Source organism: Prenolepis imparis, unplaced genomic scaffold (genome assembly GCF_030444845.1).
Source record: "Prenolepis imparis isolate NDT839.2.m4 unplaced genomic scaffold, iyPreImpa1.0 SCAF_12, whole genome shotgun sequence".
Taxonomy (NCBI): Eukaryota; Metazoa; Arthropoda; class Insecta; order Hymenoptera; family Formicidae; genus Prenolepis; species Prenolepis imparis.
Genome location: NW_028141170.1, coordinates 8,852,527 through 8,868,038, shown reverse-complemented (window position 1 = coordinate 8,868,038; position 15,512 = coordinate 8,852,527). Strand labels below are relative to the sequence as shown.

Genomic DNA, 15,512 nt, shown 5'->3' with positions numbered 1-15,512 from the left:
TCTTTTTTATTTCTATAATTTTTTATTTAATCAACATTTACAAATTCTTAACAATGAATTTATAACAAATTCATAAATTGAATATAAATTGTATTTAATAATAATAATAAATATAATAATTGCACGTATATGTAAAAAACATTTTTCACGAGTATGTGTGTTTTGTATACGCGTGAAAAGTGCTTCTTACATATACGTGCAATTATTATTACATTTATTATTATTATTAAATACAAATTATATTCGATTTATTAATTTGTTATTACACTCGCAGCGCGATTGTGTACAGATAATTAGAAGAGAAAATGTTTCCATCGTGGCTGACTGCAAGAACAGCGCGATTAATTCGTCGAATTTATCCGTGGATGTAGCGAAATCTATTTTGCGAAACATAATTTATTTCGCGGGATATGCCGCGCGTGTCTCGCCCGTGGCATAATTGCATTCTGAAACATCGCAACGCCCCACGCGCGAATGAAAGTAATACAATAACGCGCATTAGTTCTGGATACGCGCAATTTTGCCGCTGCTTTTCGTTACCGGAAAGATTACCGCGCCCCCGCGACGCAAAATTATTGTCTGTAATTCGTGAAATAGAGCGCCATAAACGGGGAAGCAAATGATGCTTCTCCGTTTCTGTACATGAATAGGTATATTTTATGCGATACGAGATCTCCTGCTGTATATGATATTCCTGTGACGGGGACTCGACATATATAATCTCCTCGCGATTAAAGGAAACTTGGGGAATTATTCGAGGATCTGTGACACACTTATACTGTATACGAGTGGAAGAAAGGCAGCGTGCGTGATTTGTAAAGGTAAACTGTGCAGATAGCCATTCGATGCAGTGTTTTCACGCGCGCGAGTCTGCATAGAGAAGAGCGGCTTACGGCAGGAAAAAGTAACGTAAAGCCGGTTAAGCCTTTCGAGCGGGCGCTGTGGTCATCCATTCGCATTTGGAGTCCGTTGTTTTGCCCCTCGCAACCCTACATATTGTCTTCGGAAAATCCTCCTCGGGTAAAAGAAGCATTCTCTTTCGTCTCTATCCACGGGAATGCGCGATGCAACGGAGATTTGCGATAAGCGCATCAGTCCTCTCTTTCTCTCTCTTCCTTCTCGAGATGCTTCCCTCAAAAACGTTCGAATGCGCGAGACGAAATTAATATTGTTTATTTCGCAAATAATTTATCATAAATAGGTTTTTCAAAGATTTAAACATTATGAATTTTATATTTCAGTAAAATTGGAATTGCATTATCTTAATAACAATACATGATAAATGCATTGAATAAAATATTTCAAAAATTTACATAAAACAGGATTAATTTATATAATTTATGACGATGTGAATAAATTGTATTAAAATTAAAATTTAGCAGCGTTATATTTTAAATAGAACTTTTGCAGGATATTCTATACATTACTTTCCGCAGTTTTGGACAATATTTTTGATAATAGGTTTAAAATACGTAATACAATCACGTTTGTTGAACGAATTTCGGTCGAATTTCAAGATCTGCGAATGCTGATCCGTAAATGTGCCTCACGCAGCGGAGAATTCGACCAAAGGGGGGACTAAATATTCCTGCAAGTTGCAGGCACGCGGAGCTATTACGCAGCTCCAGCAGCTTGGCGTCAGAGCATCCAGGAACAATAACTACAATTTGTTGAGAAAGAGCCGCAGCTCACGGAGTCCCACCGGAGACTTGAGCTCCGTTTTCAGTCTCTCCCCGCAGTTTGTTAAAGCTCTCCATTCCCCTTTCCTCTCTTTTCGCCTTTCACCTTGCTAACCTCCCAACAGACTCGCTCGCGAGAGCTTAATCTCAAACAGTTTACGAGAGACTATAGTCTATGATTCCGGTCGCTGAAAAAGAAACACGTTTTGCTCTCTCTACTTCTCTCTTTCTTCCTGCTCTTCATGGAGAAGTTGAATAAATCCTAGCATATTATAGTTATATTGTATTATAATTGTAATTTAAAAACTCGACGGATAAAATTATTGTATTCTTTAACATAAAAATGTGCAGAAGAGAGAAAATTGCGCTATTTATTATTTCGTCCGATATATCGGGAGACGCGATTTTTGACTATCTATCTTCTACGTTTCGACTTGCACCATATAGTGGCCAGCAATCCAACACTCTACTCAAAATGTATATGGATTTTAGAAAGAGAAAATGGGACTTTTTATTTTTATTGCACTCTTTGAAGGAAAAAGTTAAAACCGAGAGACTTACTGAAAGTGCCCGACGAAAGAGGAGCACCGGTTGGTTGCGAGCTTTTATGGACGAATGATCGAGAGCTTTTACCGAAAGTCAGTCAAATGTCCTTCTTTTCAGCTTAATGCCACAAATGCTCTCCTTGCGAGAAAGCTGCGTAAATTCGGGTGTTAACGTGCTTGTGCCCTCGAGAAGCGTTTATTCCATGTGTAATTATAACACTGAACGAAAACTTCGAAAACTCGAGGCAACTTAAATAAGCTTGATAAATCAATATTCAACAGCCGAAACGCGATTAAAAATAACTTCTACAAGTTAAGCTTAGGAGATACTAATATAGATGACAAACTTTATTTCTCGTTTAATGTTACTCGTAAACATTTTACAAAATTTTAGTTGCAAAAATACACAATGTCGCATATTACAAAATTTGATTTGACAAACGTAGAAATTGGAAAAATAATTATAATTTTGTTATTTCTAAAATATCTAGTTAAAAAAATCGATTCTGTTTTTATTTTGATAAATTGTAAAAGTTTTTATATAAATATATAATTTTAATTTAATATAAAGTGCTATATAAAATATTATATCGAATAATGTAGATTCTAAAATCATCGCTAACTTTTCGGAGCGAAAAAGCTAGGAGACGAGAATTGAACTTCGAAGGAACATTTTGAAGTTTGCGACATTTGCATCCCACGAGTAATTTAAGCGCGTAAGCTCGAAAGCTAGAGATTCGTAAAGCAATTGTCTTGACGGAGACACATTAGGCACAAAATTTTAATTGTCGTTAGAAGTCACACGTAAGATAATCGCGACTCCAGTATTTACGAACGTCATCACGGAACAATGTCGCTTAATTTTCGACGTTGGCATACGATCGATGCAAGTAAATGGATTTGTTGTTGCGCTGTGTGTGTGCTAGAATTGCAGATTTTTTAAGCATCGTGAAAGTTGAATTTTAAAATACAGAAATCATAATTACATATATTATATATACATTTTATATACCTATATTTTATATGATAAGAATTATGTAATAAAAAGCACAATTTTTTGAATTTTTGGGAAATACTAGAAGAAGAACGTAAAACTATTTTAAAAAATAAAAATATCTTTATTGAAATTTCTTTGTTTTATGGAAATTAAAAATTTTAATCTGACTAGATTGCTAAGTTATTTGATACTAAAAAATACAAACTTACGATATGGACAAACTTAATTATCGATGTGCGTGAAATTTTTATTGAGAAAAGATCGAACTTTGAATTGTTTAAGAAACGTTTCAAAAGAACATTTCATAGAATCTGAGTATAGACATCCAATATGTTCTCAATATACAACAATATTCGTAGACAAAGAGCGTAACTGTAGACTCTAACGCGTGCAGCCGAATTCTCGGTTAGCGAGGGTGGTTTCGGGACATAACGGGAGTCCGCGACAAAGTGAAGAACTCCCTTCCCCTCGTCGTCGGATCGAACTTCGACGAATCCTTTGAACTTCATATCGTCTCCGTTTGCAAGCGGTTTACGTACGTTGACAAGAAAAGCTCCTTTCCATACGCTCATTAGAAGGAGTCCGTTATCGGAGGGCATACGCGGAACTTGCTTTGATGGAACTTGGTAGACTCCTTCATGACCATATTTGAATTCAATTAAATGCGAATCTCTACCAGTGAAATTGTAATATAATTAATAAGATGATAATTAATGAAGACAACCGCTTTTCGCGAAATACAGAAACATTCTCAAAGAAAAACTCTAATTTGTCTAAAATATTCTAGCTGCAGATTAGCAATTTATATATATTTAATATATTTATATTTTTATATCTTACAATTAATTGTATAATTAATATTTGATAATTTTTTTATATGTATTTTTGTACATACATTGCTGAAGAAAATAGGAGATAAAAACGTAATATAAATTGTAAATTTTGTTTCTAATTAGCGATCTTTTGATCGACTTGCCAATATTTTCTCAAACGGAAACTCGGGAATAAGTGCAAAGTTTCTTCGAAGCGATTCGAAAAGGATTAATTAACCCGATTACGGCAAGAAATATGAGAGGTCAATTTCAAGGAAGCGTCGCCACAATTTCATCGCAAATGTTTGATATGCGAAGGTCTTGCAAGTAAGGTCTTGCAAGCTCTTGTCGACGGTAATCACGAGACTCGCGCTTTACGTCGTAGTAGTCGTGTACATAGTGTCTGACCACAGAACTGCTTGTATCACTTGTTGGAGGGTCTTTGCCGCCAAACTACCTACACGAGAGACCGTAGCGCAGAAGTACGAAATCGCGATCGTTGATGAATCAATTCAACGCCGCGGCGCCGAGGAAGTACTTGATTCTACGAAATTAAAGCGAATATACCTAGTTCTGTTACTAGTAGTGATATTTGACTATAAGAGGAATTTTATTAAATTAATTAATTAATTTAATTTAAAGAGAGTGTATGTATTATATAAAATATGATTATCTACTTATATATATATAAACATATATTTAAAAAATTTAAATTGTTTGTAATTATCACAATTAAATCATTTATTATCTGCGACAAAAAATCAATCTGATATATAAAATACTAGAATAATACAAGCGCGCGCCATTCTTCGATTTTATGTTAAAAAATGATATTTAAAAGAAAATAATATAAAGTTTGTTTAAACTCGATTAATATTTTTTCACAGAAATTAGCTGATTAAAACTTCAATTTGCTAATTAAATTTAAAAATAATATGTTAAAAAATTAAAATATTGTAATATATTGTAAATAATACATATGTTATAATATCTTATTCTCGATTAATATTTTTTGACAGAAATCAGCTGATAACTGTCAAAAATATTAATCGAGTTTAAAGTATTATAACATATTATTTAAAACATATTGAGGGGTATACAATATAAAAACATTTTTTCTAAACTGCATTGTTTATGATATTGTATATTCGACACACACATATGTATATATATACATAATTTGAATATTTTGTTTTCAGATTAATGTGCTGTGTGCTGTGTACAACTCCTCTATTGCACGTATCGGTGAGTGAAACATTGTTTAATGTATAACATTTCTATAGCTGTAATGGGGGAGTGTATAGGTATAACATGTTGAAAATATTAAAGTAATAAGTTTTACTTGCGAGAATCGACTCAACGTGCCTTTTTTTAGAAAGGATAGGTATTTGCAATAGGAGAAGAATAATTTCTTTATTTTATCCAAATAAGAAAAATTAAAAAATTAGATAAATGTGATATAATAAATGAACAAAAAATCGAAAATTGCAGAATAATGTAGAAAATAAACGGTTGAACAAGTAGAAAGTGACAGAAAGATTGATGAGGGATCTCAAGTTCGATTACCAGAATCCACGAGAAAAAACGAAGCATGATATTCTGAATTCCGTAGCTTTCTTTCGTTTTCATCTGATCTTTCCTCATGTTATCAACTCTTCTATCTCTACTTTTTTCGATCTTGCTCAGTCATGGAAGCATCGCAATGAGGATTATGTTTTGTTACTCCAGAGTCGCATATCGACGCGAAATCTTGAGCCTTTGTTGTATGAGAGAAAATAAGGAAAATCAATGCTACATTCTCCCGAGCATTTTGTAGCGAAGACTTGCATTTTTTAAACGGAACTAACAAAAATTCCTTTGACGAGTTGTCGGAGATAAAAGCACAATGAGTTTTGTGCAAACAATAGATAATGTAATATTTGGATGAAAGTCAATTCGTAATTTAATTTCCCTATGACACATTTTAGAACTTAGTTCAAATTTTTTATTATAATTATCTAAATTATTATCAGATACACATGATTTTTTTGAATATGAATTAAATATGTGCTTATTCTTAAAAAATGAAAATAATTGCTATAATATATTATCATAAAATATAAAAGAATTTTATTATTTACATCGATTTATATTGTGATAAACATGACAACAAATGATTAATTTATTTTTTCAAGGCGCTCTTTTCTTTTGCATTAACTACAAATAACTATATAACTATGTATTATTAGAAATCTATATAGATTCATGAAGATTTATATAATACTCAATATTTATTTATTACTTACCTCTACTTCTCTCCTTTCAATTAAATATCCAATGCAATTTTCTGTAAACTTAAACTCTTCAAAAGTAAATAATCTGCTCATCCGCGACTTTTTCGGTGCTTAGAGCAACCTTTCGATTTCGTGGTGAGTGATTTTTCTTGTATTCAACGCACACGATACCGACGAAAAGCGCAAGAAAAAATTGCGCGCGTCCATTAATCCCGAATGATCGACGAGCACCGGCCGATCGACACGCTATTGTGCTACCGCGAGGATAAAAAAAAGCTGCGAAAAAAGAAGGAGAGGGTGAGAGAAGGGCCGGGGAAAAATCTCGCGAATTAATTTCAGGGTGTATCGGCGCCCTCCTCTTGCTGTGGTTTGCTGATAAACTGCGGGGATTAAATACTGCAGCGAGAGCGTGGCTGGGAAAGGGAGACACAGCGAGATAGGGGCGTGCGGAATAAAAAAAATCGGTCTACATCGGAATTTACAGCGCTGCAAATGGAGCATTTTGGATGTACGGGCGGCCGGTCGAATCGCGAGTAAATTCTAAAAATGGGATTTATCGAACGGCTGATTTCGCGATGCGAAAGCCCCCGTGCCATTAATTCTCTCGGTTATTTCATCGATTTAAGTGAGCGGAAAAGTATCGCTCATAATCTCGAATGAAATGTTCGTATAAATATAAATCCTGAGATTTTTTATGAAAAAATATTTGCCCATTATATAAGTATATCAATATATTTTAACAAATAAAATACGTCCCTTATATATGTATATTACAGCTTATTATTATATACATATATCGCTGGATTAAAAATATTATGATTACAATTAATAGCAATTTTATAACACTGATAAAAGAGCATATTTTTAATACAACTAAATTAGATTAAATAAAATATATAATAATAAAACATCAATAAAAATTTAAAAACGAAACAAGGAATAGTTGATTATAATTAGGAATTATAATTCCTAATGCCTATTAATTAATCTCTCTTAAACTTTAATATAAAACTTGTGAGATGTAGGAGGACATGTTAATGACACAATATACATATAATTATTCTTCAAAATGAGCTCGAGTGAACTGTTGGATTTTCCGTATTATCGAATGTCTCTAGGGTTTAATACTCTTTCGGCTGACACACATACCGTTGGCAGACACATATACACAAGTGTATACGGCCGGACACATTATACGCATATATACGCACGTATTTGGCGCATACAATCGCGAAGATATCCGAATTTCGGCGCTTGACAGCTCGGCCATTATTTACAAGCCACGGGGCATACCGCTACATATCGGGTGTACGTAACGATAGCGGTGAGTAGACTGAGAGTGGGTTAGGTGGATTGTGTGGCTGTGGCACCTACAATACCGTAACCGTTTATTCCCAACAGTTCCAATACAGAGAACGTTGTAAAAACATGTGTCGATTTCCTCACGATTAATGAATTTTGCAAGACAGATTATATTTAGACATGATCAGAAAAATGCGAGGGTTTTTAATTTGAATATGGTAGCTAAATTATAATCTTATGAAATATATTGCTATGCACTAACGGATCCTGACGTCGATAATGGGGTTGCAAAATTATTTTATTTAATATTTTTGGGGTTTCATGATTAGCTTCTATTCCAGTATCAACGACGTCGATCCGCCAGCGTATATATATATATATATATAAGTATAAGATACACATATATATATATGTATATTATATAGATATAAAGAAGTTTGCCTGATTATTTTCATGCAACGAAATTATCTCATCATTTCGTCCTATGTCTGACTTAATCTACACTTAACTCCTTGAATGCGTAATGAGTATAATTTCCAGTGTATCTTATACTTATATATTTATATATATATATATATAAGTATAAGATACACATATATATTTTATATATATATATATATAAGTATAAGATACACTGGAAATTATACTCATTACGCATTCAAGGAGTTAAGTATAGATTAAGTCAGACATAAGACGAAATGATGAGATAATTTCGTTGCACGAAAATAATTAGGCGAAATTCTTTATATCTATATAATATATACAATATGTATGTATAAGATACACTGTAAATTATACTTATTACGCATTCAAGGAGTTAAGTGTAGATTAAGTCAGACATAGGACGAAATAATGAGATAATTTCGTTGCACGAAAATAATTAGGCGAAATTCTTTATATCTATATAATATATACAATATGTATAAGATACATTGTAAATTATACTCATTACGCATTCAAGGAGTTAAGTATAGATTAAGTATCTATAGTCAGACATAGGACGAAATGATGAGATAATTTCGTTGCACGAAAATAATTTGGGGTTTAACCCCCCCCCCCTTCCAGGATCCGCCAGTGTTGCTATGTGTGTGTATGTTTCACACTTGGTATACATATTTAACAATCTTTATAATTACTCAAATAAAAGTTTTAACTAGCACGAAAGATTAATATAATCTGAAAATGTGTGAATCACAACAAATGACCAAAAAGAATGTTTGCCATGTTTTATTAGGCTACATTTAGAAAACAAATTTATCTTCTAATACAAATTGAATTATTAATGTTAAATCGTAAATTGTAAATTATTACAGAAAATTAATATTTAGCTTTTGTATAACTTATATTCGAATAATTATTCTCAAAATGTTTTCAATTCATAATAATCGAAATCCACTCTTAGTTTACATAAGAGCTATTGTTACGTATAAGTCTATTCAAAATACAAACCGTACAAGCACCGATAGAGAAGCTTCGATGTTATGAAGTACTCTTTGCGAAGAAAATACAAAAAGGAAAAGACGGCTTAAATGCTTCCTTTATGAACGGAACGTCTAAAAATTCACACAAGTATCTCTATGAGCGAATTTTATTTTTAAAGCTTCGAACAAATTAACAAAATTGCAAATTATTACAGAAATTTAATAATATTTAGCTTTCGTAAGATATTCAAATAATTATTCTCGAAATGCGTTTAATTCATAATAGCTATTGTTACGTATAAGTCTACTCAAAATACAAGCCACTCGACAAGCTTCGATGTTATGAAATACCCAAAGAAAATACAAAAAGAGAAGAACTACTTGACTGAATGACTCTTCCAAAAAATTCGGAGTTTAAAAAAAATATATCTGGCAATTAAAAAAAAACACTCGAGTTATGAATGAGCTTTTTTCTAATAACGCGAGGTTCTTAAGAGATTCAGCTTCTTCAGTCTTCGTGTATATTTTCGCACAGACCGCGAGGCGGTCGATCGGTTCATCACCCCTTTTTAGAAGAGACCGGTCTGGCGATGGTTGGTTTATACTGAAGAGAGAGACCCACTCGAAGTCGAGGATCCTCCATCCGGCACGTACGTCGAGGTCTTACCCGTCGCCTCGTCTATGGAGCTCGGCCAGACGGACTTGACGACAGTTGTTAGCGGAGAAGCACGCGACACACTCGATCATCCGGGCGGCCGACTTTTCACATAGAAAGAGAAATCTAGAGAGAGAAAAAGAAAGAGAGATAAAAAACCAAGGAAGTAAGAGGATTTTATGATCTGAGATAAATCGGAAGAATTTTTTAATACAATAAAACGATATATAATCTTCACTTTTAATATAATAAATCTTCAATATGTGAAAAAAAAAGAATATTTTAAATTTAGTTTGTTTGTCTAAATTTAATTCATTTATTAAATGTAAATTTCTCAATAATAAAATCAATTTTTTCGAGTATTTAAAAAGTAGGTCAGACCATTGTTGTACTGAATCCTTTCATGCAAGAGCCTGGAAATCATAAATTATTTATATGCAGAAAGAGAGCATATTTTGTGGAAAAATTCGGAATTAATAAAGAGATTTTACAAAAACAGGTATTAAAAAAATTTATTTAAATTTAAATGCATTTAATAAGATATAAAAATATATGATAAAATATGTGTATATACAAATATTAAAATTATTGCGAAAAAGAGATAATATACATCTTTAAAACATATAATAATAATAAATAATATATTAAAATAGAATGAAAAAAACACTGCGACCTATGTGACTTTATTAGGAAAGCTTGAGTACATTTTGTGGATAATGACGGATAATGAAAAATAATTCATTATTACCTTGTAAAAGTTGTTATTAGCAAATTAAAAATCTGAGAGTCGGAAGCAAAAGAAACGAGTAATCCCGCATTTCATATATAACCGGTCGTAATGGCGATGTTCGAGCGGAAGGCGGCCGATGCTTTTCCCCGGGGTCCTTTGGAATAGCATTGCTCCGGCTTTAGCGGGAAATCACTGTTGGTTATGATATCACGCTACTGAATCCTCCTGGGCTATCCCCGCTTGCACACCCCGTCCGCGCGGACCTCTTTTCCTTCTGGTTCTCCGTTGTACATGTATCTATCTTACATTTCTCTCCGGTCGTCATGTCTCGTCCCTTACTCGTCCGTCGACATCTCCCCGCGGACAGGGTACTGCCGGTAGCGAACAAACCACTGGACATGAGGGGGTTTGCTCAGACAGATACGCGAATGTCAGAAGAATGTAATAAATCAAAATGCGAGGAGAAAATGGGAAAATTTTCATGCGTCTCTATGACGCAACAATGTCGTTTTTGTATGTGTGACATGATAATAATTATAATAACGTTAAATTAGTTAGATACGCTATTATAATAATTATCGAAAAACTTCATTCACCAACTTCTATCACCACAACAAATTTTTAAACTTTTGAAAAGTAACACATAATTTCCATTCTTTAATAATACATATATTTTATAGGTCTTGTGTATAATTTTATAAGATAATAGTCTATTATTTATTTATTCTCTCTAATGAATTAAAATTACGGAAAGCAATACTGACACATATAAAAGAAAAATTTTATATATAGTCTGTACTAGATTCTATTATGTATACATATATGTTAAATTGTATATATAATATATATAAGATTTTTTTGGCGAGGATTTCTCTGGGATTAAATTTTGACATATTTACTTCCAATCCTGACACAATCTATATCGATACTTGCAAACAATAGCCAATGTAATCCTGGAACTTGAAGATAAAAGGAGAAATATCTCGTATCTATATATGTATCTTGTATCTATACATAGAACATTTCCTTTCTTCTATTTCCAAGCCAGAAAATGAGATTGGTTCTCCCGTTCCAAAGAAATGATTGAACACGTACTAAGATTGAACATGTGACAAAAAATAAAAGTAACAAACAGAAATTTTACTCGACAATCAAACAAATTGTTGCATTAACTAATAATATTTTTGACATAAAAGGAATATCATATTTTTACAATTGTTTTGTAACTGATTTTTTGAAATTATTAAATACTAAACTTCGAAAGACTAAATTTTTCGTCACATTTTTTTCTTAAAACAAACCGAGAAAGAGAATCAACCAATATCAATTATAGCTCAGAATAACATAATAAAATATAATCTGTAAAAATGGAATTCTTTGGCACTATTTTCGACACATTTTATAGCCATTTAATATTAAAAAAAAAATTTTTCTTTTTAGCATTTTTATTAAAAATTCTTCTTTATCTCGTCAGATAAAATAACTCTAAATTGCTTCTCAGTTACATGAAGCGCAATAATTACGACAAATGGAGGCAAGATCTATCAAGATCGCACGAGATCCATCAAGATCGCGGTATCGATTACCGAGACTCCAATGGAGCGAAACTTATCCGCCCATTAACGCCCATTTCGCGTTCTTAAAAGAGGGACTATCGCGAAAGTAGTCGTCGAGCGCCATTTACACGGCGTCGAGAGTCTGACTGCAGCCAGGCTGCATCCGCGAGTGTTTTTATTTCGCTCCATCTCGATTCCTTCTTGCGCGCCGCGCTCGTTTCCGCGTGCCAACCCTCTCTTTCCTCTTCCTCTCGGATAGACAATGAAAACTGGCAAGGCGAAACCACCGCTTAAAATCAGTAAGTGGTTTGTACCACTTTATTGCCGATTGCCCTCGGTGGCGCAGATGAAACCATCATGATACATCTTCTCCAGTCGCGCATTCTCTCCGCATTCTTCGACTCGAGATTCAATTCGCATTTTGTCTGTCAAACAGCTCTATCCGTCGCCGATTTTAACAAACTGACATTCTTGCAATATTACATTTCCTTAATAAATAAATAATAAATGTTTTTTGTTCGACCAAATGCGAATGAAATGCGATTAATGATCAATAATCAAGAAGCTATATGGAAGATAGAAGTAAAATTCAAGTCTTCACTCTGTTCACAAAATTTCTATAATAAAATTAACAGACTCGTTTATCCTATATAAAGATTTGACCAAACTGCAGTTTACTTAAAATTTATTTTTAAACAAGAAATGTTTAAAATTATATTACTACATCTACTACATCTTTCTACTTGAAAATAATATACAATAAGATACAAGCACATATGCACGTTATATGCACATTCTTTATTCTTTTTCTCTCTTATTCATATATTTGCATATCATTTTTATAAAATATAGAATATTGTTATTTTCTTTGAAAATGTTGAAGGAAAAATATGGTTGGAAATATTAATTTTTTTCAATCTCTTTCTTTGATCCACGTATATCTTGTATTTATTCCAAAATTTAATAAAAATATACTATTTATCTTGAAGAAAATCTCTAGATAAACTCTCACACACATTTAATTATATCAACATCTCACTAACATTTAATTATATTCATCAAGAACGTGTCAAATCATTAATATCAATTTTTGCATATAATTTATGCAATATACTTCAGGTGTACTTTTCCTTCCTCTTCCGCATCCTTGGTATTATTTTACGATCATCTTACTTCGCGAGAGATTTCTTCGTCATCATTCTCTCGCTCTTTCTTCCCGGACCCGCCTTTTCCGACCGCTAATGCATCCCTCAACGCACCCATTTCCCTCGCAAACGGAGCACAAATACTCTCCTTCTCTCCTCCCTCAAGTACATCTGCTCGTTCGCTCGTCAAAAGAGAAAGACGAGAACGGAAACGAAGTGATTCGAGTTTGCCTGATCCAGATTCCTCTTGTAAATACCGACTAGAACGCGGTGGTAGATATACACTCCATTATCATTGCACCGGTGATATCGTGCACGCGTTCGTGTGTCCGTGTCTGCCGTCTGTTTCCACTTTCACGGCTTGCCGACAAGCAGCAATCGTTCAATTCGAGACACTGATTAAGATTAAAGGTGCTTGAGACTCCATAGCATTGGCGAATGAATACCAACAATCGTAGTTTGTTTCATTCGTCGGAATGTTTAATGCGCTCGCGCGATTTTTCCCATTTAAAAGATAGCGTAATATATTATTCTCGAAATTTAGCATCTTAATCATATCGCGCGTATATTAAATTTATAAATCAATTTTACGTAATATAATAAACCATACTTTCAATCCCAACATTTTCTAGGGAATAACATTCTATTAATTATAAAAAAAATTCTCTTAAATACATATATCAAAAAATGCATTAAAATAAATTTATTTTTAATACTTGTTAAAGATATAAGCATGAATAAAGATGAATTATTTATTTAAATATGCTTCCAGTATTTTTAGGTTTATGTTCTAGTTTCATATTATCTATTTAAAATACGCCTTAATTAACTCGTCTAAAAATATTTCAAATTATTCAAAGTTACCATTTATAGTTGTACGCGCACATAAAAATGCAATACATAATTTATAAGTGTACACATATGCAAAGAGTGCGACATTTCGTAAAATTTTAATTATACATTTTACGTTGCAGAAATCAATATTATTATTTGTTATTTCGGTACGTGTTCCGTTTGTGTCAAACGGGACGAGTGTCATCTTTATGCATGTGTGCGAAAAGAAAGAAAAAAATGGATAGCGTGGAATCTTGTTAACTCAAGTCTCAAAGTGTAGTAGGTGCTAATGTAATATACATTCACGAGTGCCAAATCAACCCTTTCTATTGTTCGACAAAATTTGCCAGGCCGCACAATAGAGCGAACCCTCACGTTCCGTCTTCCTCTCTTTTCACTTCGCAACCCATATCTCTCTCTCTCTGTCTTCCTCTTTTCATTATTCTCTCGCTTCATCCCACATCTTTTCGCTCGTACGTTCCATTCCTCTGTCTCACAATAGTCATATACCGACCCGAAAAGCCTCGTAGATTTATTTGCAGCATGTAATTGGTCCATTTCTCTGGAGCCACCAACCAGAGCATCCAGCAGTAGTGGTGAACCGCTTCTCGCCAATCCCTTTATATACTTAACCCTTTTATTGTGTCCAAAATCCAGTATTTATTGTGCTTGTTTAAATAACATTTTATCTCATAAGTAATTCTTTTCATACAAATTAATATTTACTTCTCAAGGAAACAATTGTTCGATATCTAAAAAATAAGAGTTTAAATAATGAGTTTTTTTTTTCCAAAATTAATTTTTTATGTACAAAATTTATTTTGTATATAATTAATACTTTCTATATTGTACGATATTTATAGATTTTCAATTTTAATAACTCTTATTAATTTTGTTATAATCTCTTGTGTCTTTTTTTTTCTTATAAAATTAATTTTTATTTATTTTCTCTAACTGGTTTACACATTATTTCAATTTCTGGTGGAAATGTAATGACAAAAATACGTAGGAAAATGCATCAATCTCTCAAATATTAGTCTTTGCCACGCAAAAAGAACCAACAAGTATTTTTTTCAACATCATATTTGTTCCCTGCGTTTCCTTCTATGCATATAATACATGACGGACGACTGCGGTATTTGCTGAAAAATCATAAATCCCATGATGAGGGGCTACACCACTAGATTGATGGACGTTAAAGTCGCGTCAATGCGGGCTCGCGCGCTTTACGACGCCGGAGATTGTTTTTCATTTTCGAAACACAAACGCAATTCCGCATTCAATATGGTCGTAAATCAATTCCCGTAGTCGCAATAATTCCGCCGACGATCTTGTTGGCAATAGACGACGCTTTCATCGGCGAGAAACATTTTACATACCTTTTCTCGGCCCTCCCTCGTCCTGGTTCGTCCGTCTTATTTCATCCTGATTTTCCACTTGTCGCCTTCCCGCGTCGACTCACGCCACCACCATACCATCACTACCATCACCATCGCGAAGGACTTAAGCCCATTGATCACGTGCTCGATTACTCGGGGCCGGAGCTTGCTAGACACTCTCGGG

At 33.4% G+C, this 15,512-nt stretch overlaps 1 protein-coding gene across 1 annotated transcript in view; it reads left to right on the top strand.

Annotated features, from left to right (window-relative positions):
- LOC145944240 (uncharacterized) overlaps positions 1 to 5,280 on the top strand; it is a 56,459-nt gene extending 51,179 nt beyond the window's left edge. The window contains exon 4 of the mRNA XM_083052478.1: positions 5,233 to 5,280. The gene's annotated coding sequence lies outside the window, so the exon portion shown is untranslated. The remainder of the gene's footprint in view (positions 1 to 5,232) is intronic.
- Positions 5,281 to 15,512: the final 10,232 nt, after the last annotated feature.